Genomic DNA, 25,415 nt, shown 5'->3' with positions numbered 1-25,415 from the left:
TTATAGAAACATTTCAGGGGGGACAACATTTACGGCCATGACTGTATATATACACCCTCCTAAGCAATCTCCTCACCTGTCCCCCCCCCCCCTCCTAATATCAATATTTGTGGCCCTTGTCTGGGTCGGGTGTCGGCCTCCAACCATCACATTAGGGATCGACCGATATCGTTTTTTTAGGGCCGATAGCCGATAACTTATACTGATATTCCGGTATAAGTTATCGGCTATTTATCCCCCCGCGACACCGCTGCAGAGCATTGATTTAAAGCGGGCGCTTTAAATCAATGCACTGCAGTGGCTTTTGCAGGGCCATAGGCCGCCGCCGCCACCACCCGCTTCTCTCCTCCTACCTGTCAGGGTGCTCCGGGCCATCCATCCTTTCTTCCTGTTGTGTCCAGGGGTGTTCCGGGTGGAGGGTGAACCGGTCCGGGCTGTCCTTCTTCTCCGGGGGTCCTCTTCTCCACTCTGGGCAGGCTCCGACCTAGTACGCTGCATAGACGTCGCTGCGCAGTGACGCCCGTGCGCAGCGACGCACCTGACCTCACGGCGTAGCGGCGTCTATGCAGCGTACTAGGCTGGAGCCTGCCCAGAGTGGAGAAGAGGACCCCCGGAGAAGGACAGCCCGGACCGGTTCACCCTCCACCCGGAATGCCACCGGACACTACAGGAAGGAAGGATGGCCCGGACCACCCGCATTACGGGTAAGTTTACATTTTTTTTATTGACTCGGAGGGTGGGAGAGGGGCCCGACCGGTATAGCGGTATGGGCAAAAATCCATACCAATATACCGGCCAGCACTACGGTGGGGGGTGCGATGCGGTGGGTCGGTCGCCGGTGCGGTGCGGCGAGTCGGGGGGGGCGGGTGTCGCGGTGCGGGGGGCGGGGCATTATCGGCTTATCGGCAAGGTAATTGCCAATACTGATAATGCCCAAAATGGTGATTATCGGCCGATAATATCGACCATACCGATAATCGGTCGATCCCTACATCACATACTGTACATGACACATAAAAAGCATCATAATCATTTTCATTCCCTCCCCGCCCACTTAGAGAAGATGTCCAGTTATAAAAAAATGTGTCCCCTATCTTCAGGATAGGAAATAAGTGTCTGATCGCGGGGGTCCAACTGCTGGGACCCCCCGCCATCCTGGGGCTGGCACATAAATGTTCAGAACGCCGGCTTCGGGTGTCCATGATGTCATACCCCGCCCCCTCCATTCATATCTATAGGAGGAGGCTTGATGGCCGCCACCCCTCCCATAGACATGAATGGAGGGACCATGGCATTGGAGGGTCCCAACTACCCCCCCCCCCATGATCAGACATTTCCCCCATATCCTACTCCTTAGCAGATCAGCAGTTAATAACACGTACCCTTCCAGTGACCTCCATGTGGGCTATAGTCTTGGAGACACTCCGCCCACTTCCAGTCCTTACATGTGCTCCCGCATCAATCTTCCCCAACAGTCGTAGTGACGTCTCACATGCTGAAAAGAAAACTTGCGGCAGCTTCTATTCACTCCGTCACTGCCATTTCGTAGCACTGATCAGTGTTATCGGTGATCCATTGCTTCAGCCTGCCATGGCTGACTAGAGACTAAGAGCAATGACCGGACGGCAGGGTTCCAGGTAAGAGACCTCCCGCCATCCTCTCAGCTAATCGGGATGTCGCGGCGGTCCGGATCAGACCACTGAGCGAGGTGGGATGACTTTTCTCCCGTTTTAGATCAACTTTGACTGCGGTGTCTAAGGGGTTAAAGGGGCACTCCAACGTTCTGAACATTTTGTTCATAACGCACGGAGTCCGTGATCGTGACGTCACGGCCACGCACCCTCTATTCATGTCTATGGGAGGGGGCGTGTCGGTAGACACGCCCCCTCCCATAGACATGAATGGAGGGGGCGTGGCCGTGACGTCACAACAATTGCCACAGGAACATATATATTATTTACGTAGATTGTATTTGCTTATTGGATGACATCATTTATTGGTCATTGTTTACATTTCTTACATTGTTTAGTGCTCTGCGCTGCGTTCCCTTACATGATTCTTTTCTCGTACTATATGTCAATGAAACAAACCTAAAAGAAAAGAAAAAAATAAATAAGACAATAGCTTCTTCCCTGATACATTCTTTAATGTTTAAGATGTTAAAGAAAAGTAAAAAGATTTCCCACATGCTGAACATGAATACAGCTTCTTCACCTCTGTGGGATTACAGATTTTCTACATTCTGAGAGTGAAAATGGCGTCTTCCATTTGGACATTCTTGGATGTAAAAAAACAAAAGTAATTTCACTTTATAGCATTTACCACATTCTAAACATGAAAATAGCTTCGTAACTCAGTGACTGAACTTAATTCTGGTTAAAACCTTTACCACATTCTGAACATTAGTATGGCTTCTCTCCCGTGTGAATTACTTGATGCGTAACAAGATTTGATTTCTGGCTAAACCTTTTACCACAGACTGAACACGAAAATGGCTTCTCCCCTGTGTGAATTCTCTGATGTACAACAAGATTTTTTTTCAGGTTAAAAGATTTTCCACATTCTGCACATGAATAAGGCTTCTCCCCTGTGTGAATTCTCTGATGTTCAACAAGGTAAGATTTCTGATAAAAGCATTTCCCACATTCTGAGCATGAAAAGGGTTTCTCCCCTGTGTGAATTCTCTGATGTACAACAAGGTAAGATTTCTGATAAAAGCATTTCCCACATTCTGAGCATGAAAAGGGCTTCTCCCCTGTGTGAATTCTCTGATGTACAACTAGGTGTGATTTATGGTTAAAACTTTTCCCGCATTCTGAACATAAAAATGGCTTTTCACCTGTGTGAATTCTCTGATGAACAACAAGACAGGATTTCTTGGTAAAACATTTCCCACATTCTGGACATGAAAATGGCTTTGCTCCTGTGTGAACGCTCTGATGTGTAACAAGATATGACTTCTGGTTAAAACATTTCCCACATTCTGGACATGAAAATGTCTTCTCCCCTGTGTGAAGTCTCTGATGTCTAACAACACAGGACTTCTGGGTAAAACATTTCCCACATTCCAAACATGAATATGGCTTCTTTTTTGTCTGAAATCTCTGATGTGTAACAAGATTGGAGTTCATGACAAAACATTTCCCATATTCTGATGATGAAAATAGCTTTTCTCCAGTATGAATTCTCTGGTGTACAGCAAGATCTGATATCTGGGTAAAACATTTCCCACATTCCAAACAAGAAAATGTCTTGTCCCCTGTGTAAACTTTTTGATGTTCAGCGTCTCTGCTGTGACTCTTATTTTTGGTAGCGGTCTGTGATAAGTCAGATGAAGGGTCTTTGTTGTGAAGGTCTAAGGGTATATCTGGGGTAATGACACGGTCTTCATTTGTATCACGTGTTACACCATCATCTGATTTATAATCTGAGGAGATCACATGTCCCTCTGAGCTTCTTGTCCTGTCATCTGCCAAAAAAAAAAAAATATATATATATCCAGACATATATGTAGCTAAACCTAATGTTAAACTGACCAAAACAGATCACAATCTAATAGACATTTTGACCTTAAAGGGGTACTCCGTCCCTAGACATCTTATCCCCTAGCCAAAGGATAGAGGAGAAGATGTCAGATCGTGGGAGTCCAGCCGCTGGGGACACCCGCGATCTCTGTACCGGCACCCCAGACATCTGGTACATGGATCGGACTGGCGATGCGGAGCGGAGGCTCGTGACGCCATGGCCCACGTCCCCTCAATTCAAGTCTATGGGAGGGGTCGTGACGGCCATCATGCCCCCTCCCATAGACTTGAATTCAGGGGGTGTGGCCGTGATGTCAAGAGCCTCTGGCGCTGCACCCAACGCTCTAAACGAACGCCGGGTAAAGCAGGGAGATGTCTAGGGGGGGGGGGGTACCCCTTTAAAGACCAGGCTAATTTTCACTTTTGCACTTTAGTTTTCCCCTCCTCCCCTTCTAAAAATGATCAATCTTGCACCTACAGACCCATATGAGGGCTTGTTTTTTGTGCCACCAATTGTACTTTGTAATGACATCACTTATTTTATAACATAATCTGCGCCGAAAAGAAAAATAAAACACTTATTTGTTGGGTGAAATAAAATGAAAAAACGCCATTTTGTAATTTTTAGTATCTTCCGTTTCCACGCAGTGCACTTTTCGGTAGAAATGACACCTTATCTTTATTCTGTAGATCCATATGCTTACAAGGATACCCAATTTATGTTGGTTTTATTTTTATTTTATTACTCAAGAAAATTATTATAACTATATGCACCAAAATTACTGTGTTTAAAATTGTCCACTTCTTTCTGTATACAGGGATGTAGGAGGGTCATTTTTTTGCGCCGTGATCTGTAGTTTTTAATGGTACCATTTTTGTCTTGATGGGACTTTAATCGCTTTTTATTAATATTTTTATGGTATATGAAGTGACTAAAAACGCACACACTTTTTTTTATTTTTTACGTCTACGCCATCGACTGTGCAGATTAGCTAACCTTATATTTTAATAGTTTGGACATTTACGCAAGCGGCGATACCACATATTATTAGTGTATTTTTTATTACATTATTTTATTTAAAAAATAGGAAATGGGGGGTGATTAGGGGAGGGGTTTATTCACCTTTATTACCTTTTTTTACACTGTTCTATGCCATAGCATAGCATTGATCATTGTTATCAGTGCTCCGCTGCTCCAGCCTGCTGAGGCATCCTGGATGGACCAATCGGAGGAGGCAGGAAAGGGCCCTCCCGCCGTCCTCTCAGCTGATCGGGACATTGCAATTTCATCGCAATGGCCCTGATCAGTTTCGCTGAGTTGCCGGGATGGTTTCACTTTCATTTTAGACGCTGCGATCCCTGGGATTAACCCTGGGTCCTGGCTGCTGATAGTCGGGACCCAGTGGGTTTAACGAAATTTCAGCCTGTGAGCATGTTTTAAACAGATAAGCCCTGCATCCTTAAGAACTCGGGAACAAGGGTGTACCTGTACGCCCTGTGTCCTTAACAGGTTTAAACTAGGACCAGTCCGCCATGATGTCCGGCCTCTAGGATGTTGTCTTGTAGTTTTCTACTTCTATATTGGATCCAGAACCTTCCAAGACCACAGCTTCTAGTAAAACTCAGTGGAGAATCACTAATGGGACCTCAGAACTATTAGGTGGAGCCGACCCACACACTCCCTACACATACATGCACTTTACTACAGAGCAGGCTGATGGTGAAGAACTAGGCCTCACATCATATAGTGGCCACTACTGACCTGGCGGGGGCGCTGTAGGGACGTCCTCTGTACACGGATCATCACCCCTCACATCTGTCTCCTCTTTCACCATTATGTCTGGAGCATTAATGTTCTTCACATCTTTACTCTGATCCATAAGCTGTGAAAGAAATATTGTAGAAGTGACATGGAATGTTCTAGATGAACTGATCCTGAGCACAGGAGCCTCCCAGCTCTTCTACACATCATAGGGAACATATCATGGAACCTTCTCTCCCTTATCTACCTGATAATCCTGGAGGACATTGTCATCTCCTTCTGAAGAATCCTCTGGAGGAAGAGGACGGGGACATCTCTCTGGTTTTGTAGGAAACACATCCAGTGAGTGAATCCATTGTGTATATAGAATAAATGCAGTGTGCGGTGTGTATATAGTCATGTGTATTACCTGCTGATGTGAGGGGCTGCTGATCCTCCATCATGACTATGTCCGCTATGTACTGATCCTTGTGTCCTTCTAAATACTCCCACTCCTCCATGGAGAAATAGACGGCCACGTCCTGACACCTTATAGGAACCTGACACACACAATGATACAGTCATCACCCCCATCCCTTCATAGCGTTACTGTATAATGTCCCAGCATTCCCAGCAGGGTCACCTCTCCAGTCAGCAGCTCCACCATCTTGTTGGTGAGTTCTAGGATCTTCTGCTCATTCATCTCCTCATGTATCAGGGAGTGAGGTGGAGGCCCCGGGATTGGCCTCAGGGTTCTTCCCCATCCTTCACACACAGGGGCCTGATGGCGCCCCCTAGAGGTCTTCTTCACCACTGTGTAATCCTGGTTATGGGGACACAATAATACATATCACTACATACATCCCGGAATCCCTCACCTCTCCAGTCATATCATGTGATTACCATAGAGAAGAATGAGGTCATGTGACATCACTCCCAGAATCCCTCACCTCTCCAGTCATATCATGTGATTACCATAGAGAAGAATGAGGTCATGTGACATCACTCCCAGAATCCCTCACCTCTCCAGTCATATCATGTGATTACCATAGAGGAGAATGAGGTCATGTGACATCACTCCCAGAATCCCTAACCTCTCCAGTTATATCATGTGATTACCATAGAGAAGAATGAGGTCATGTGACATCACTCCCAGAATCCCTCACCTCTCCAGTCATATCATGTGATTACCATAGAGAAGAATGAGGTCATGTGACATCACTCCCAGAATCCCTCACCTCTCCAGTCATATCATGTGATTACCATAGAGGAGAATGAGGTCATGTGACATCACTCCCAGAATCCCTCACCTCTCCAGTTATATCATGTGATTACCATAGAGAAGAATGAGGTCATGTGACATCACTCCCAGAATCCCTCACCTCTCCAGTCATATCATGTGATTACCATAGAGAAGAATGAGGTCATGTGACATCACTCCCAGAATCCCTCACCTCTCCAGTCATATCATGTGATTACCATAGAGGAGAATGAGGTCATGTGACATCACTCCCAGAATCCCTCACCTCTCCAGTCATATCATGTGATTACCATAGAGAAGAATGAGGTCATGTGACATCACTCCCAGAATCCCTCACCTCTCCAGTCATATCATGTGATTACCATAGAGAAGAATGAGGTCATGTGACATCACTCCCAGCATCCCTCACCTCTCCAGTCATATCATGTGATTACCATAGAGAAGAATGAGGTCATGTGACATCACTCCCAGAACACCTCACCTCTCCAGTCATATCATGTGATTACCATAGAGAAGAATGAGGTCATGTGACATCACTACCAGAATCTCTCACCTCTTTAGTCATATCATGTGATTACCATAGAGAAGAATGAGGTCATGTGACATCACTCCCAGAATCCCTCACCTCTCCGGTAAGCTGGAAGAGTATCTCTATGGTGAGGTGTATTATCCTCTCCGCCATCTTGTCTCTATCCTTCTTCATCATTGATGGTCGATCAGGAATATTCTCTTCTATAGAAGAATCAGCTGAGAGGATCCTGGATTGTAGGGACCTGAGGGGACAGAAGAGGAGACCATGGAAGAACAAAAATAATCTCATGTGTTTGGCTCTGTCCGCTCCCCAGATCTTTCCTCTTTCTGCTTCTGAGACGATCACCCAGCACAGGAACTGCCAGCTCAGCCAATCATTGTCAAAGATAGGGCATAGCTGTGGTCAGTGATTGGTTGAGATGGCAGGTCCTGTATCTATCTCAGAAGCAGGAAGAAGAGAGAAGATTGGGGGGAGGATGGAGACGAATAGGAGCTGCGGGGGATCGGGGAGAGGTAAGTTTGGCTTTTTTCCCTATTCTTTCCCTGCCCCAGCAGATGTATAGACATATTCCACCATAATATATAAAACCGTATAGTATATAAAACATTGTCACCAACACAATAAATATTCCTACCATACAGTGTGTATATATATATATATATCTATATCTGCCGCCATACTGTATAGGAAATATTTATAACCTTACAACCTATACAGAACTACAGACGGGTGAATCTACAGTAAATTTACTCAAATTCACATCTAAGGATCCAATATTAATTAATTTTATCCTAAAGATTCCCCTATCATGGTTCCTGTATTCCCCTCATCATAGTAAATAATTGTTCCCATAAAGTATATAAATAATACTGCAATATTGTGTATAGTATCATTATACTCAGTATAGGAAGTAATTGTATATAAATAATACTGCCATATAGTGTATAGTATCATTATAGTTAGTATAGGAAGTAATTGTATATAAATAATACTGCCATATAGTGTATAGTATCATTATACTAAGCATAGAAAGTAATTATATATAAATAATACTGCCATATAGTGTATAGTATCATTATAATTAGTATAGGAAGAAATTGTATATAAATAATACTGCCATACAGTGTATAGTATCATTATACTCATCATAGGAAGTAATTGCATATAAATAATACTGCCATATAGTGAATAGTATCATTATACTCAGTATAGGAAGTAATTATATATAAATAATACTGCCATATAGTGTATAGTATCATTATACTCATCATAGGAAGTAAATATATATAAATAATACTGCCATATAGTGTATAGTATCATTATACTCAGTATAGGAAGTAATTGTATATAAAGAATACTGCCATATAGTGTATAGTATAGGAAGTAATTATATATAAATAATACTGCCATATAGTGTATAGTATAGGAAGTAATTATATATAAATAATACTGCCATATAGTGTCATTATACTCCGTATAGGCAGTAATTGTATATAAATAATACTGCCATATAGTGTATAGTATCATTATATTCAGTATAGGAAGTAATTGTATATAAATAATACTGCCATATAGTGTATAGTATCATTATACTCAGTATAGGAAGTAATTGTATATAAATAATACTGCCATATAGTGTATAGTATCATTATACTCAGTATAGGAAGTAATTGTATATAAATAATACTGCCATATAGTGTATAGTATAGGAAGTAATTATATATAAATAATACTGCCATATAGTGTCATTATACTCCGTATAGGCAGTAATTGTATATAAATAATACTGCCATATAGTGTATAGTATCATTATAATCAGTATAGGAAGTAACTATATATAAATAATACTGCCATATAGTGTATAGTATCATTATACTCATCATAGGAAGTAATTGTATATAAATAATACTGCCATATAGTGTATAGTATCATTATACTCAGTATAGGAAGTAATTGTATATAAATAATACTGCCATATAGTGTATAGTTCCATCATTCTCCGGCTCCATCTATACAGCAGATCAGTCATCAGATTGTGCAGTCCTATGTAAGGACCACATATTCAGTGATGACCCAGCCGCTTCACATGTGCCCATATAGACAACACATACAACCGTATACATTCCCCTATATACAGTATAATACACACAGGCAATAGAATATACATGTACTGTACCTGCAGCCATAGAACTGCTCTGTGCTTACAGGACCTGCGATGATGTCACAAGTCATGTGATCAGTCACATGGAGGGGGAGGAGTCTAGTGCACAGGACTGCTGTGTGTCGTGTATGAGGCGGCAGAGCTGTGTGTGTCGTGTATGAGGTGGCAGAGCTGTGTGTGTCGTGTATGAGGCGGCAGAGCTGTGTGTGTCGTGTATGAGGCGGCAGAGCTGTGTGTGTCGTGTATGAGGCGGCAGAGCTGTGTGTGTCGTGTATGAGGCGGCACAGCTGTGTGTCGTGTATGAGGTGGCAGAGCTGTGTGTGTCGTGTATGAGGCGGCAGAGCTGTGTGTGTTGTGTATGAGGTGGCAGAGCTGTGTGTGTCGTGTATGAGGCAGCAGAGCTGTGTGTGTCGTGTATGAGGCGGCAGAGCTGTGTGTGTCGTGTATGAGGCACAGAGCTGTGTGTGTCGTGTATGAGGCACCAGAGCTGTGTGTGTCGTGTATGAGGCGGCAGAGCTGTGTGTGTCGTGTATGAGGCGGCAGAGCTGTGTGTGTCGTGTATGAGGCGGCAGAGCTGTGTGTGTCGTGTATGAGGCGGCAGAGCTGTGTGTGTCGTGTATGAGGCGCAGAGCTGTGTGTGTCGTGTATGAGGCGGCAGAGCTGTGTGTGTCGTGTATGAGGCGGCAGAGCTGTGTGTGTCGTGTATGAGGCGGCAGAGCTGTGCGTGTCGTGTATGAGGCGGCAGAGCTGTGCGTGTCGTGTATGAGGCGGCAGAGCTGTGCGTGTCGTGTATGAGGCGGCAGAGCTGTGCGTGTCGTGTATGAGGCGGCAGAGCTGTGTGTGTCGTGTATGAGGCGGCAGAGCTGTGTGTGTCGTGTATGAGGCGGCAGAGTTGTGTGTGTTGTGTATGAGGCGGCAGAGCTGTGTGTGTCGTGTATGAGGCGGCAGAGCTGTGTGTGTCGTGTATGAGGCGGCAGAGCCGTGTGTATCGTGTATGAGGCGGCAGAGCTGTGTGTGTCGTGTATGAGGCGGCAGAGCTGTGTGTTGTGTATGAGGCGGCAGAGCTGTGTGTGTCGTGTATGAGGTGGCAGAGCTGTGTGTGTCGTGTATGAGGCGGCAGAGCTGTGTGTGTCGTGTATGAGGCGGCAGAGCTGTGTGTGTCGTGTATGAGGCGGCAGAGCTGTGTGTGTCGTGTATGAGGCGGCACAGCTGTGTGTCGTGTATGAGGTGGCAGAGCTGTGTGTGTCGTGTATGAGGCGGCAGAGCTGTGTGTGTTGTGTATGAGGTGGCAGAGCTGTGTGTGTCGTGTATGAGGCAGCAGAGCTGTGTGTGTCGTGTATGAGGCGGCAGAGCTGTGTGTGTCGTGTATGAGGCACAGAGCTGTGTGTGTCGTGTATGAGGCACCAGAGCTGTGTGTGTCGTGTATGAGGCGGCAGAGCTGTGTGTGTCGTGTATGAGGCGGCAGAGCTGTGTGTGTCGTGTATGAGGCGGCAGAGCTGTGTGTGTCGTGTATGAGGCGGCAGAGCTGTGTGTGTCGTGTATGAGGCGCAGAGCTGTGTGTGTCGTGTATGAGGCGGCAGAGCTGTGTGTGTCGTGTATGAGGCGGCAGAGCTGTGTGTGTCGTGTATGAGGCGGCAGAGCTGTGCGTGTCGTGTATGAGGCGGCAGAGCTGTGCGTGTCGTGTATGAGGCGGCAGAGCTGTGCGTGTCGTGTATGAGGCGGCAGAGCTGTGCGTGTCGTGTATGAGGCGGCAGAGCTGTGTGTGTCGTGTATGAGGCGGCAGAGCTGTGTGTGTCGTGTATGAGGCGGCAGAGTTGTGTGTGTCGTGTATGAGGCGGCAGAGTTGTGTGTGTCGTGTATGAGGCGGCAGTGCTGTGTGTGTCGTGTATGAGGCGGCAGAGCTGTGTGTGTCGTGTATGAGGCGGCAGAGCTGTGTGTGTCGTGTATGAGGCGGCAGAGCTGTGTGTGTCGTGTATGAGGCGGCAGAGCTGTGCGTGTCGTGTATGAGGCGGCAGAGCTGTGCGTGTCGTGTATGAGGCGCAGAGCTGTGTGTGTCGTGTATGAGGCGGCAGAGCTGTGTGTGTCGTGTATGAGGCGGCAGAGCTGTGTGTGTCGTGTATGAGGCGGCAGAGCTGTGTGTCTTGTGTATGAGGCGGCAGAGCTGTGTGTGTCGTGTATGAGGCGGCAGAGCTGTGTGTGTCGTGTATGAGGCGGCAGAGCTGTGTGTGTCGTGTATGAGGCGGCAGAGCTGTGTGTCGTGTATGAGGCGGCAGAGCTGTGTGTGTCTTGTGCATGAGGCAGCAGAGCTGTGTGTGTCGTGTATGAGGCGGCAGAGCTGTGTGTGTCGTGTATGAGGCGGCAGAGCTGTGTGTGTTGTCTATGAGGCACCAGAGCTGTGTGTGTCGTGTATGAGGCGGCAGAGCTGTGTGTCGTGTATGAGGCGGCAGAGCTGTGTGTGTCGTGTATGAGGCGGCAGAGCTGTGTGTGTTGTCTATGAGGCACCAGAGCTGTGTGTGTCGTGTATGAGGCGGCAGAGCTGTGCGTGTCGTGTATGAGGCGCAGAGCTGTGTGTGTCGTGTATGAGGCGGCAGAGCTGTGTGTGTCGTGTATGAGGCGCAGAGCTGTGTGTCGTGTATGAGGCGGCAGAGCTGTGTGTGTCGTGTATGAGGCGGCAGAGCTGTGTGTGTCGTGTATGAGGCGGCAGAGCTGTGTGTGTCGTGTATGAGGCGGCAGAGCTGTGTGTGTCGTGTATGAGGCGGCAGAGCTGTGTGTGTAGTGTATGAGGCGGCAGAGTTGTGTGTGTCGTGTATGAGGCGGCAGAGCTGTGTGTGTCGTGTATGAGGCGGCAGAGCTGTGTGTGTCGTGTATGAGGCGGCAGAGCTGTGTGTGTCGCCATATTATACAGGGATTTGTCCGTTCTTACCCCTCAGAGTGGGATGACTATGTCGGTGACTATATAAGGTCAGGTCACCAGATGTGTAAGTGTTAATAAAATTACTTAGGATTCTCTTCTTTCTGACACGTTGATCAGTTTTTTAGATTACCGCCCTGTACGTGTACGACATTGTGGCGCTATTGTCCCTGATCATCATTCCGAAATCACATAATATTTCCCACAGATCCTCAGGAAGACAAAGAGGGGAGCACCCCAAATATATGGGAGAAACCACCTCAAAAGACAAGGGGGCGCTCCCTCCACCTGGAGAAAAGACAAGGGGGCGCTCCCTCCACCTGGAGAAAAGACAAGGGGGCGCTCCCTCCTCCTGGAGAAAAGACAAGGGGACGCTCCCTCCTCCTGGAGAAAAGACAAGGGGGCGCTCCCTCCACCTGGAGAAAAGACAAGGGGGCGCTCCCTCCACCTGGAGAAAAGACAAGGGGGCGCTCCCTCCACTTGGAGAAAAGACAAGGGGGCGCTCCCTCCACCTGGAGAAAAGACAAGGGGGCACTCCCTCCACTTGGAGAAAAGACAAGGGGGCGCTCCCTCCACCTGGAGAAAAGACAAGGGGGCGCTCCCTCCACCTGGAGAAAAGACAAGGGGGCGCTCTCTCCTCCTGGAGAAAAGACAAGGGGGCGCTCCCTCCACCTGGAGAAAAGACTAGGGGGCGCTCCCTCCACCTGGAGAAAAGACAAGGGGGCGCTCCCTCCACCTGGAGAAAAGACAAGGGGGCGCTCCCTCCTGGAGAAAGGACAAGGGGGCGCTCCCTCCTCCTGGAGAAAAGACAAGGGGGCGCTCCCTCCTCCTGGAGAAAAGACAAGGGGGCGCTCCCTCCTCCTGGAGAAAAGACAAGGGGGCGCTCCCTCCTCCTGGAGAAAAGACAAGGGGGCGCTCCCTCCTCCTGGAGAAAAGACAAGGGGGCGCTCCCTCCTCCTGGAGAAAAGACAAGGGGGCGCTCCCTCAACCTGGACAAAAGACAAGGGGGCGCTCCCTCCTCCTGGAGAAAAGACAAGGGGGCGCTCCCTCCTCCTGGAGAAAAGACAAGGGGGCGCTCTCTCCTCCTGGAGAAAAGACAAGGGGACGTTCCCTCCTCCTGGAGAAAAGACAAGGGGGCGCTCCCTCCACCTGGAGAAAAGACAAGGGGGCGCTCCCTCCACTTGGAGAAAAGACTAGGGGGCGCTCCCTCCACCTGGAGAAAAGACAAGGGGGCGCTCCCTCAACCTGGACAAAAGACAAGGGGGCGCTCCCTCCACCTGGAGAAAAGACAAGGGGGCGCTCCCTCCACCTGGAGAAAAGACTAGGGGGCGCTCCCTCCACCTGGAGAAAAGACTAGGGGGCGCTCCCTCCACCTGGACAAAAGACAAGGGGGCGCTCTCTCCTCCTGGAGAAAAGACAAGGGGGCACTCCCTCCTCCTGGAGAAAAGACAAGGGGGGTGCTCTCTCCTGGAGAAAAGACAAGGGGGCGCTCCCTCCTCCTGGAGTAAAGACAAGGGGGCGCTCTCTCCTCCTGGAGAAAAGACAAGGGGGTGCTCTCTCCTCCTGGAGAAAAGACAAGGGGGCGCTCCCTCCTCCTGGAGAAAAGACAAGGGGGTGCTCTCTCCTCCTGGAGAAAAGACAAGGGGACGTTCCCTCCTCCTGGAGAAAAGACAAGGGGGTGCTCCCTCCTCCTGGAGAAAAGACAAGGGGGCGCTCCCTCCTCCTGGAGAAAAGACAAGGGGGCGCTCCCTCCTCCTGGAGAAAAGACAAGGGGGTGCTCTCTCCTCCTGGAGAAAAGACAAGGGGACGTTCCCTCCTCCTGGAGAAAAGACAAGGGGGCGCTCCCTCCACCTGGAGAAAAGACAAGGGGACGTTCCCTCCTCCTGGAGAAAAGACAAGGGGACGTTCCCTCCTCCTGGAGAAAAGACAAGGGGGCGCTCTCTCCTGGAGAAAAGACTAGGGGGCGCTCTCTCCTCCTGGAGAAAAGACAAGGGGGCGCTCTCTCCTCCTGGAGAAAAGACAAGGGGGCGCTCCCTCCTCCTGGAGAAAAGACAAGGGGGCGCTCCCCTCCACCTGGAGAAAAGACAAGGGGGCGCTCCTCCCTCCACCTGGAGAAAAGACAAGGGGGCGCTCTCTCCTCCTGGAGAAAAGACTAGGGGGCGCTCCCTCCACCTGGAGAAAAGACAAGGGGGCGCTCCCCTCCACCTGGAGAAAAGACAAGGGGGCGCTCCCTCCACCTGGAGAAAAGACAAGGGGGCGCTCTCTCCTCCTGGAGAAAAGACAAGGGGGCGCTCCCTCCTCCTGGAGAAAAGACAAGGGGGCGCTCTCTCCTCCTGGAGAAAAGACAAGGGGGCGCTCTCTTCCTCCTGGAGAAAAGACAAGAGGGGGCGCTCTCTCCTCCTGGAGAAAAGTCAAGGGGGGCGCTCCCTCCACCTGGAGAAAAGACAAGGGGGGCGCTCCCTCCTCCTGGAGAAAAGACAAGGGGGCGCTCTCTCCTCCTGGAGAAAAGACAAGGGGGGCGCTCCCTCCTCCTGGAGAAAAGACAAGGGGGCGCTCCCTCCACCTGGAGAAAAGACAAGGGGGCGCTCCCCTCCTCCTGGAGAAAAGACAAGGGGGCGCTCTCTCCTCCTGGAGAAAAGTCAAGGGGGCGCTCTCTCCTCCTGGAGAAAAGACAAGGGGGACGTTCCCTCCTCCTGGAGAAAAGACAAGGGGGCGCTCTCTCCTCCTGGAGAAAAGTCAAGGGGGCGCTCCCTCCACCTGGAGACAATTCAAACCAAATCTGATGCAAAATACTTTTCCAGAAATCTGTTTATTATCATTGACCTAGAAAAAACGATGGACATCGCTCATCTTGTCTAATGATAACGACTATAATGGTCAATGTAGTGTAGAGTGCGGGGTGTAGAGCGCGGGGTGTAGGATGTAGAGTGCGGGGTGTAGAGTGCGGGGTGTAGAGTGCGGGGTGTAGAGCGCAGGGTGTATGTCTTCATTGGTGGAATCATTACTCACTAGACACCACTCTGGTCGAGGATGGTTTAACCAGTCACCTGCTGCTCTCTGATGTGATAAATATAATCACTGGACTTATGAACGTGTTGTTGATCCGGATTCCTTCTTTATGTGTTGTACCCGAATATCCCCAGCGCTACCACAGCAAAAGAATAGGGAGTCACAGCAGATGTGCCCCCACAAACCGACACTTATCCTCTATCCTGTGTTGTGCTGGAGGACCCCTTTAAGGCCTCGTGTACACAGTCGTTGTGCTCCGTTGCGCGGTCTGTTAATGGACGAGAGATGAGTGGAGAAAAAAATGTAACCGATGCGATCTGCTCCTCTAAAATACTGGACACCTGACCTACGCCATTCAAGTCAATGGGATCCGGTGGTGTCGTCAGTTGTGCTCTGACCCGTTTAGGGTCCGTTTGAGCAATTGTATCAAGCAAAGTGTGTGGACCCATTACCCATGACCATCTTAACCAACCAGATTGACTTGGAGTCACGCTTATGGGTGGAGTCTAAGTACCCGCTATGTTTTCACGCTTTTGCTATTCCAGGATTTGGAAGCTGGAAACATGGTTTATATAAGGATTCCCTAAGAAGGGATCTTCTTTAAAAAAACGCTCCTCCCTGCTCCCCTTCAGCTCCTCCCTCTCAGCTCTTCCCTGCTCCCCCTCAGCTCCTCCTTGCTCCCCCTTAGCCCTTCCCTGCTCCCCCTCAGCTCCTCCCTCTCAGCTCTTCCCTGCTCCCCCCCAGCTCCTCCCTCTCAGCTCTTCCCTGCCCCCCCTCAGCTCCTCCCTCTCAGCTCTTCCTTGCTCCCCCTCAGTTCCTCCTTGCTCCCCCCAAGCCCTTCCCTGCTCCCCCTCTCAGCTCTTCCCTGCTCCCCCTCAGCTCCTCCCTCTCAGCTCTTCCCTGCTCCCCCTCAGCTCTCCTCAAGCCCTTCCCTGCTCCCCCCCCCAGCTTTTTCCCTGCTCCCCCTCAGCTCCTCCCTACTCCCCCCCAGCTCCTCCCTCTCAGCTCTTCCCTGCTCCCCCTCAGCTCTTCACTGCCCCCCCTCAGCTCCCTCCTTGCTCCCCCCAGCTCCTCCCTCTCAGCTCTTCCTGCTCCCCCCAGCTCCTCCCTGCTCCCCCACTCAGCTCTTCCCTGCTCCCCTCCAGCTATTCCCTCTCAGCTCTTCCCTGCTCCCCTCCAGCTATTCCCTCTCAGCTCTTCCCTGCTCCCCCCCCCGCTATTCCCTCTCAGCTCTTCCCTGTTCCCCCCCCCCCGCTATTCCCTCTCAGCTCTTCCCTGTTCCCCCCCCCCCCGCTATTCCCTCTCAGCTCTTCCCTGCTCCCCCCCCCCGCTATTCCCTCTCAGCTCTTCCCTGCTCCCCCCCCCCCCGCTATTCCCTCTCAGCTCTTCCCTGCTCCCCCCCCCCCCCCGCTATTCCCTCTCAGCTCTTCCCTGCTCCCCCCACCAGCATTTCCCTGCTCCCCGGGTTCTGAGTAGTAGAAATTTCAGCCGTATATTAAAGGGGCGTGGCCCCCCGTGATGTCACAAACGCCTGCATCCAGCATTCGGAACAAAATGTTACGAACGCTGGGGCAGTGGAATACCCCTTTAATATATAAAAAGCCAAAACACATGAAAATATTAAAAGGAAACAGTTAATAATTAAGTTTGCAATGGTGTTATATAAATTAAAGGGAAATATTCTATGCGTAAAGTTCTTATATAAATTTGTTATGTAGATTGTATTTGCTTATTGGTCATTGTTTACATATCTTATACTGTGATTGAATGTTTCCCTTGTACTATATGTCTATGGAACAAACCTAAAAGTTCCGCCTCCTACTACTTCTACTTACAATGTTAAATAATAGTAAAACATTTCCCACACGCTGAACATTGGATGTTCTATTGAAAGATTTCCCACACTCTGGACATGAAAATTGCTTTTCCAATTTGGCCATTATTTGACGTAACCAATTTATTTTAGATCTTAGTTCTGGTTAAAAAAAAAAAAACACACACATTCTGAACATTAGTATGGCTTCTCTCCTGTGTGAATTACTTGATGCGAAACAAGATTTGATTTCTGGTTAAACCGTTTCCCACACACTGAACATGAAAATGGCTTCTCCCCTGTGTGAATTCTATGATGAACAACAAGATTAGTTTTGCGGTTAAAAGATCTTCCACATTCTGCACATGAATATGGCTTCTCCCCTGTGTGAATTCTCTGATGTGTAACCAGATCTGATATCCGTTTGAAAGATTTATCACATTCTGAACATGAAAATGGCTTCTCCCCTGTGTGAATTCTCTGATGTACAACAAGGTAAGATTTATGATTAAAGCATTTTCCACATTCTGAACATGGAAATGGCTTCTCACCTGTGTGAATTCTCTCATGTTCAATAAGGTGCGATTTATGGCTAAAACATTTCCCGCATTCTGAACATGAAAATGGTTTCTCCCCTGTGTGAATTCTCTGATGTACAACAAGACATGATTTCTTGTTAAAACATTTCCCACATTCTGGACATGAAAATGGCTTTCCCCCTGTGTGAATTATTTGATGTTTGACAAGTTCTGATTTATAGTTAAAGCACTTCCCACATTCTGAACATAAAAATGGCTTCTCCTCTGTGTGAATTCTCAGATGTGTAAAAAGATATGATTTCTGGGTAAAACATTTTCCACATTCCAAACATGAATATGGCTTCTGGTCTGTCTGAAATCTCTGATGTGTAACAAGATTGGAGTTCATGACAAAACATTTCCCATATTCTGATGGTGAAAATAGCTTTTCTCCAGTATGAATTCTCTGGTGTACAGCAAGATCCGATATCTGGGTAAAACATTTCCCACATTCCAAACAAGAAAATTGGTTGGCTCCTATGTGGATGTTTTCACGTTTAACAAGAACTGATTTGTCCCATTCTGAACATAAAAACGTCTTGTCCCCTGTGTGAGCCTTGTCTTTTTGATGTTCAGTGTCTCTGCTGTGACTCTTATTTTTGGTAGCGGTCTGTGTTAAGTCAGATGAAGGGTCTTTAGATGATGCATCAGATGAAGGGTCTTTGTTGTGAAGGTCTAAGGGTATATCTGGGGTAAGGACACGGTCTTTATTTGTGTCATGTGTGACATCATCATCTGATTTATAATCTGAGGAGGTCACATGTCCCTCTGAGCTTCTTGTCTTGTCATCTGCCAAAAAAAAAAAAAATTATATAAAAATCAAACATATATATGGGAAAACCTAACATTAAACTGACCAAAACTGATCACAATGTAATAGACACTAATGGGACCTCAGAACTATTAGGTGGAGCCGACCCACACACTCCCTACACATACATGCACTTTACTACAGAGCAGGCTGATGGTGAAGAACTAGGCCTCACATCATATAGTGGCCACTACTGACCTGGCGGGGGCGCTGTAGGGACGTCCTCTGTACACGGATCATCACCCCTCACATCTGTCTCCTCTTTCACCATTATGTCTGGAGCATTAATGTTCTTCACATCTTTACTCTGATCCATAAGCTGTGAAAGAAATATTGTAGAAGTGACATGGAATGTTCTAGATGAACTGATCCTGAGCACAGGAGCCTCCCAGCTCTTCTACACATCATAGGGAACATATCATGGAACCTTCTCTCCCTTATCTACCTGATAATCCTGGAGGACATTGTCATCTCCTTCTGAAGAATCCTCTGGAGGAAGAGGACGGGGACATCTCTCTGGTTTTGTAGGAAACACATCCAGTGAGTGAATCCATTGTGTATATAGAATAAATGCAGTGTGCGGTGTGTATATAGTCATGTGTATTACCTGCTGATGTGAGGGGCTGCTGATCCTCCATCATGACTATGTCCGCTATGTACTGATCCTTGTGTCCTTCTAAATACTCCCACTCCTCCATGGAGAAATAGACGGCCACGTCCTGACACCTTATAGGAACCTGACACACACAATGATACAGTCATCACCCCCATCCCTTCATAGTGTTACTGTATAATGTCCCAGCATTCCCAGCAGGGTCACCTCTCCAGTCAGCAGCTCCACCATCTTGTTGGTGAGTTCTAGGATCTTCTGCTCATTCATCTCCTCATGTATCAGGGAGTGAGGTGGAGGCCCCGGGATTGGCCTCAGGGTTCTTCCCCATCCTTCACACACAGGGGCCTGATGGCGCCCCCTAGAGGTCTTCTTCACCACCGTGTAATCCTGGTTATGGGGACACAATAATACATATCACTACATCACTCCCAGAATCCCTCACCTCTCCAGTCATATCATGTGATTACCATAGAGAAGAATGAGGTCATGTGACATCACTCCCAGCATCCCTCACCTCTCCAGTCATATCATGTGATTACCATAGAGAAGAATGAGGTCATGTGACATCACTCCCAGAATCCCTCACCTCTCCAGTCATATCATGTGATTACCATAGAGAAGAATGAGGTCATGTGACATCACTCCCAGAATCCCTCACCTCTCCAGTCATATCATGTGATTACCATAGAGAAGAATGAGGTCATGTGACATCACTCCCAGAATCCCTCACCTCTCCAGTCATATCATGTGATTACCATAGAGAAGAATGAGGTCATGTGACATCACTCCCAGAATCCCTCACCTCTCCAGTCATATCATGTGATTACCATAGAGAAGAATGAGGTCATGTGACATCACTCCCAGAATCCCTCACCTCTCCAGTCATATCATGTGATTACCATAGAGAAGAATGAGGTCATGTGACATCACTCCCAGAATCCCTCACCTCTCCAGTCATATCATGTGATTACCATAGAGAAGAATGAGGTCATGTGACATCACTCCCAGAATCCCTCACCTCTCCAGTCATATCATGTGATTACCATAGAGGAGAATGAGGTCATGTGACATCACTCCCAGAATCCCTCACCTCTCCAGTCATATCATGTGATTACCATAGAGAAGAATGAGGCCATGTGACATCACTTCCAGAATCCCTCACCTCTCCGGTCATATCATGTGATTACCATAGAGAAGAATGAGGTCATGTGACATCACTCCCAGAATCCCTCACCTCTCCGGTAAGCTGGAAGAGTATCTCTATGGTGAGGTGTATTATCCTCTCCGCCATCTTGTCTCTGTCCTTCTCCATCATTGATGGTCGATCAGGAATATTCTCTTCTATAGAAGAATCAGCTGAGGGGATCCTGGATTGTAGGGACCTGAGGGGACAGAAGAGGAGACGTGGAGGATCCACACACAGTCCTGGAGGAAGAAATACACATAATACAGAGAAGATAATATCTGAGGAGATAATACAGGGGGAGCAGAAATCAAGTAATGAAGAAGTCATCATCAGGAGAGCGCTCTGCACTGCCACCGCCAACCAGGTGGGAGCTGGGGGCACTGCCATGTGTGTGGGGGAATGTACATCCTGCCCTACAAATCTGCCCAACCAGCCCGGGCCCCTGCTGCACCTCCTGGCACTCTCCCTCCTGCTGCACCTCCTGTCACTGCTGGAACTCTCCCTCCTGCTGCACCTCCTGTCACTGCTGGCACTCTCCCTCCTGCTGCACCTCCTGTCATTGCTGGCACTCTCCCTCCTGCTGCACCTCCTGTCACTGCTGGAACTCTCCCTCCAAAAAAAATGTTAAAAATGTTTTTTGATCACATAAAAAACAGTTAAAAGAAAAGAGATGAAACGTCAGTACTAAGTAAAAGTGACCGCGAACTGCACAAAAACTAAATGATAACATACAGAGAAATCTACAGGGGGGCATTTATATGGATACACCTTAATAAAATGGGAATGGTTGGTGATAACTTCCTCTTTGTGGCACATTAGTAAATGTGAGGGGGGAAACTTTTCAAGATGGGTGGTGACTGTGGCGGCCATTTTGAATCCAACTTTTGTTTTTTCAATAGGAAGAGGGTCATGTGACACATCAATCTTATTGGGAATTTCACAAGAAAAACAATGATGTGCTTGGTTTTAATGTAACTTTATTCTTTCCAGGAAACTGTTCATCTAGGAATGCTCGGACCTGACACCCATAATGTAAGCAAGATGGTGACCACCACATTATGGGTGTCAGGTCCGAGGATTCCTAGATGAACAGTTTCCTGGAAAGTGGATTGTTCATCGTGGGCCAGTTGAATGGCCCCCAAGGTCTCCCGATCTGACCCCCTTAGACTTTTATCTTTGTGGTCATCTGAAGGCAATTGTCTATGCTGTGAAGATACGAGATGTTCAGCACCTGAAACTCCGGATACTGGAAGCCTGTGCTAGCATTTCTCCTGCGGTGTATATAGTAGTATATAGCAGTGTATACGGATACTGGAAGCCTGTGCTAGCATTTCTCCTGCGGTGTATATAGTAGTATATAGCAATGTATACGGATACTGGAAGCCTGTGCTATCATTTCTCCTGCGGTGTATATAGTAGTATATAGCAGTGTATACGGATACTGGAAGCCTGTGCTAGCATTTCTCATGCGGTGTATATAGTAGTATATAGCAGTGTATACGGATACTGGAAGCCTGTGCTATCATTTCTCCTGCGGTGTATATAGTAGTATATAGCAGTGTATACGGATACTGGAAGCCTGTGCTATCATTTCTCCTGCGGTGTATATAGTAGTATATAGCAGTGTATACGGATACTGGAAGCCTGTGCTATCATTTCTCCTGCGGTGTATATAGTAGTATATAGCAGTGTATACGGATACTGGAAGCCTGTGCTAGCATTTCTCCTGCGGTGTATATAGTAGTATATAGCAGTGTATACGGATACTGGAAGCCTGTGCTAGCATTTCTCCTGCGGTGTATATAGTAGTATATAGCAGTGTATACGGATACTGGAAGCCTGTGCTAGCATTTCTCCTGCGGTGTATATAGTAGTATATAGCAGTGTATACGGATACTGGAAGCCTGTGCTAGCATTTCTCCTGCGGTGTATATAGTAGTATATAGCAGTGTATACGGATACTGGAAGCCTGTGCTAGCATTTCTCCTGCGGTGTATATAGTAGTATATAGCAGTGTATACGGATACTGGAAGCTTGTGCTAGCATTTCTCCTGCGGTGTATATAGTAGTATATAGCAGTGTATACGGATACTGGAAGCCTGTGCTAGCATTTCTCCTGCGGTGTATATAGTAGTATATAGCAGTGTATACGGATACTGGAGGCCTGTGCTAGCATTTCTCCTGCGGTGTATATAGTAGTATATACGGATACTGGAAGCCTGTGCTAGCATTTCTCCTGCGGTGTATGTAGTAGTATATAGCAGTGTATACGGATACTGGAAGCCTGTGCTAGCATTTCTCCTGCGGTGTATATAGTAGTATATAGCAGTGTATACAGATACTGGAAGCTTGTGCTAGCATTTCTCCTGCGGTGTATATAGTAGTATATAGCAGTGTATACGGATACTAGAAGCCTGTGCTAGCATTTCTCCTGCGGTGTATATAGTAGTATATAGCAGTGTATACGGATACTGGAAGCCTGTGCTAGCATTTCTCCTGCGGTGTATATAGTAGTATATAGCAGTGTATACGGATACTGGAAGCCTGTGCTATCATTTCTCCTGCGGTGTATATAGTAGTATATAGCAGTGTATACGGATACTGGAAGCCTGTGCTATCATTTCTCCTTCGGTGTATATAGTAGTATATAGCAGTGTATACGGATACTGGAAGCCTGTGCTAGCATTTCTCCTGCGGTGTATATAGTAGTATATAGCAGTGTATACGGATACTGGAAGCCTGTGCTAGCATTTCTCCTGCGGTGTATATAGTAGTATATAGCAGTGTATACGGATACTGGAAGCCTGTGCTAGCATTTCTCCTGCGGTGTATGTAGTAGTATATAGCAGTGTATACGGATACTGGAAGCCTGTGCTAGCATTTCTCCTGCGGTGTAGTATATAGTAGTATATAGCAATGTATACGGATACTGGAAGCCTGTGCTAGCATTTCTCCTGCGGTGTATATAGTAGTATATAGCAGTGTATACGGATACTGGAAGCCTGTGCTAGCATTTCTCCTGCGGTGTATATAGTAGTATATAGCTGTGTATACGGACACTGGAGGCCTGTGCTAGCATTTCTCCTGCGGTGTATATAGTAGTATATAGCAGTGTATACGGATACTGGAAGCCTGTGCTAGCATTTCTAATGCGGTGTATATAGTAGTATATAGCAGTGTATACGGATCCATTGTATTATGGTGTATATATATATATATATATAAATGGCCCCCCCGTGTATACATATATATACATGTAGTAATGAGAGTCGTCATCTTCTGGGTGCAGATAGTCGGCAAACATAGAAATTCAGATCCACAATGATTTTTTATTTTTTTGATCCGCGGAACGTGCTCTCTATCACCCAAAATGCAAGAAAGAGTGCAAACGTGCACAGAGGATGCGGTCTATCGCAAGCCCTTCTCCAACAGGAGAGAGACCCCCAACAAACCTACCCTTCACCTCCGGGCCAAAAGGTACCTGCAAGGATCCAGGTTCGATGCCCCTTTTCGCCGAAGTTACTAAGGGGCCGAAAATGCTCCCGGCTTCAACCTGGGCGTTATCCAAGGTATCAGCCGAGGAGCCGTATACTGGTGGGTGCAGGGAGGTGAGGAACCTAATGGCCGCACACACCTCCCCTAGACCGCCAGGAAGGACACCCAGAACCGCATCCTGACAATCCTGTGGACACACAAAGTGACACCGTGACAGAAAGATATAAGTGAATGTGCAGATATACTGCCCCGACATCCGGACGGATCTATAAACAATTCTCTGATCCTAATCAGAAGGCCGGGAATCAAGAGGTGAGTGCCACAAGGTGCAGAGTAATGGTGCCCGTACTTCCACTCAGTGAGTCTATCCTCCCAGCGAGTTTCGGCACCTCGGGTCACCACTCAAGGCACAGAGGTACCTCGGCTCTACACCCCCCCCCCCCCCCCCCAACCTCATGACTAGACCCGGAGGTAACAGGTCACATCGGGGCAGCCGTCGAGCTGATTCTTCAGAACCAGCCCCGGAACGCCCCGGTACACCTACCCCCTACCATGCAGCACCCATCCCCACCAGCTCCACACCGGCATGAAACCGATAAGAACCAATACTACACTTCATCTTAGCCAAAAAGCCGAGAAGCCAAATTCAGATCCACAATGATAGGACGGGTTTGATAGCGTCAGACAGACGTATTCTTCATAACACAGGTCACATGACTGCCCTCCTGTCACTCCTGACCCTAATGCTACAAACACAGGGGGAGGGACTTATCATTAACCCAGAACATACAAGCCCTGATACATCCCCCCGGCCACCAGGGCTCGTACAGTCTTGGTTCTCTCCTGAATTTCACAGGCCTTAACCTGACCATAGAGTGGGACCTCATATCCTGACCTCATATCCCGTCCTCATATGTCGCCCCTATATCCTGACCTCATATCCTGTCCTCATATGTCGCCCCTATATCCTGACCTCATATCCCATCCTCATATGTCGCCCCTATATCCTGACCTCATATCCTGTCCTCATATGTCGCCCCTATATCCTGTCCTCATATCCTGTCCTCATATGTTGCCCCTATATCCTGACCTCATATCCTGTCCTCATATGTCGCCCCTATATCCTGACCTCATATCCTGTCCTCATATGTCGCCCCTATATCCTGTCCTCATATGTTGCCCCTATATCCTGACCTCATATCCTGTCCTCATATGTTGCCCCTATATCCTGACCTCATATCCTGTCCTCATATGTCGTCCCTATATTCCGACCTCATATCCTGTCCTCATATCCCGTCCTCATATGTCGCCCCCTATATCCTGTCCTCATATGTCGCCACTATATCCTGACCTCATATCCTGTCCTCATATGTCGCCCCTATATCCTGACCTCATATCCTGTCCTCATATGTCGCCCCTATATCCTGTCCTCATATCTAACCCCTATATCCTGTCCTCATATGTCGCCCCTATATCCTGACCTCATATCCTGTCCTCATATGTCGCCCCTATATCCTGTCCTCATATCTCACCCCTATATCCTGTCCTCATATCCTGTCCTCATATGTCGCCCCTATATCCTGACCTCATATCCCGTCCTCATATGTCGCCCCTATATCCTGACCTCATATCCTGTCCTCATATGTCGCCCCTATATCCTGACCTCATATCCTGTCCTCATATCCCGTCCTCATATGTCGCCCCCTATATCCAGATCTCATATCCCGTCCTCATATGTCGCCCCTATATCCTGACCTCATATCCCGTCCTCATATGTCGC

At 47.8% G+C, this 25,415-nt stretch overlaps 1 pseudogene; it reads right to left on the bottom strand.

Annotated features, from left to right (window-relative positions):
* Positions 1–2,115: 2,115 nt before the first annotated feature.
* Positions 2,116–25,415, bottom strand: part of LOC130297658 (zinc finger protein 850-like) — a 45,914-nt pseudogene continuing 22,614 nt past the window's right edge.

The sequence above is a fragment of the Hyla sarda genome, chromosome 13 (genome assembly GCF_029499605.1).
Source record: "Hyla sarda isolate aHylSar1 chromosome 13, aHylSar1.hap1, whole genome shotgun sequence".
NCBI lineage: Eukaryota > Metazoa > Chordata > Amphibia > Anura > Hylidae > Hyla > Hyla sarda.
This window is presented reverse-complemented; position numbering and strand designations above follow the sequence as displayed.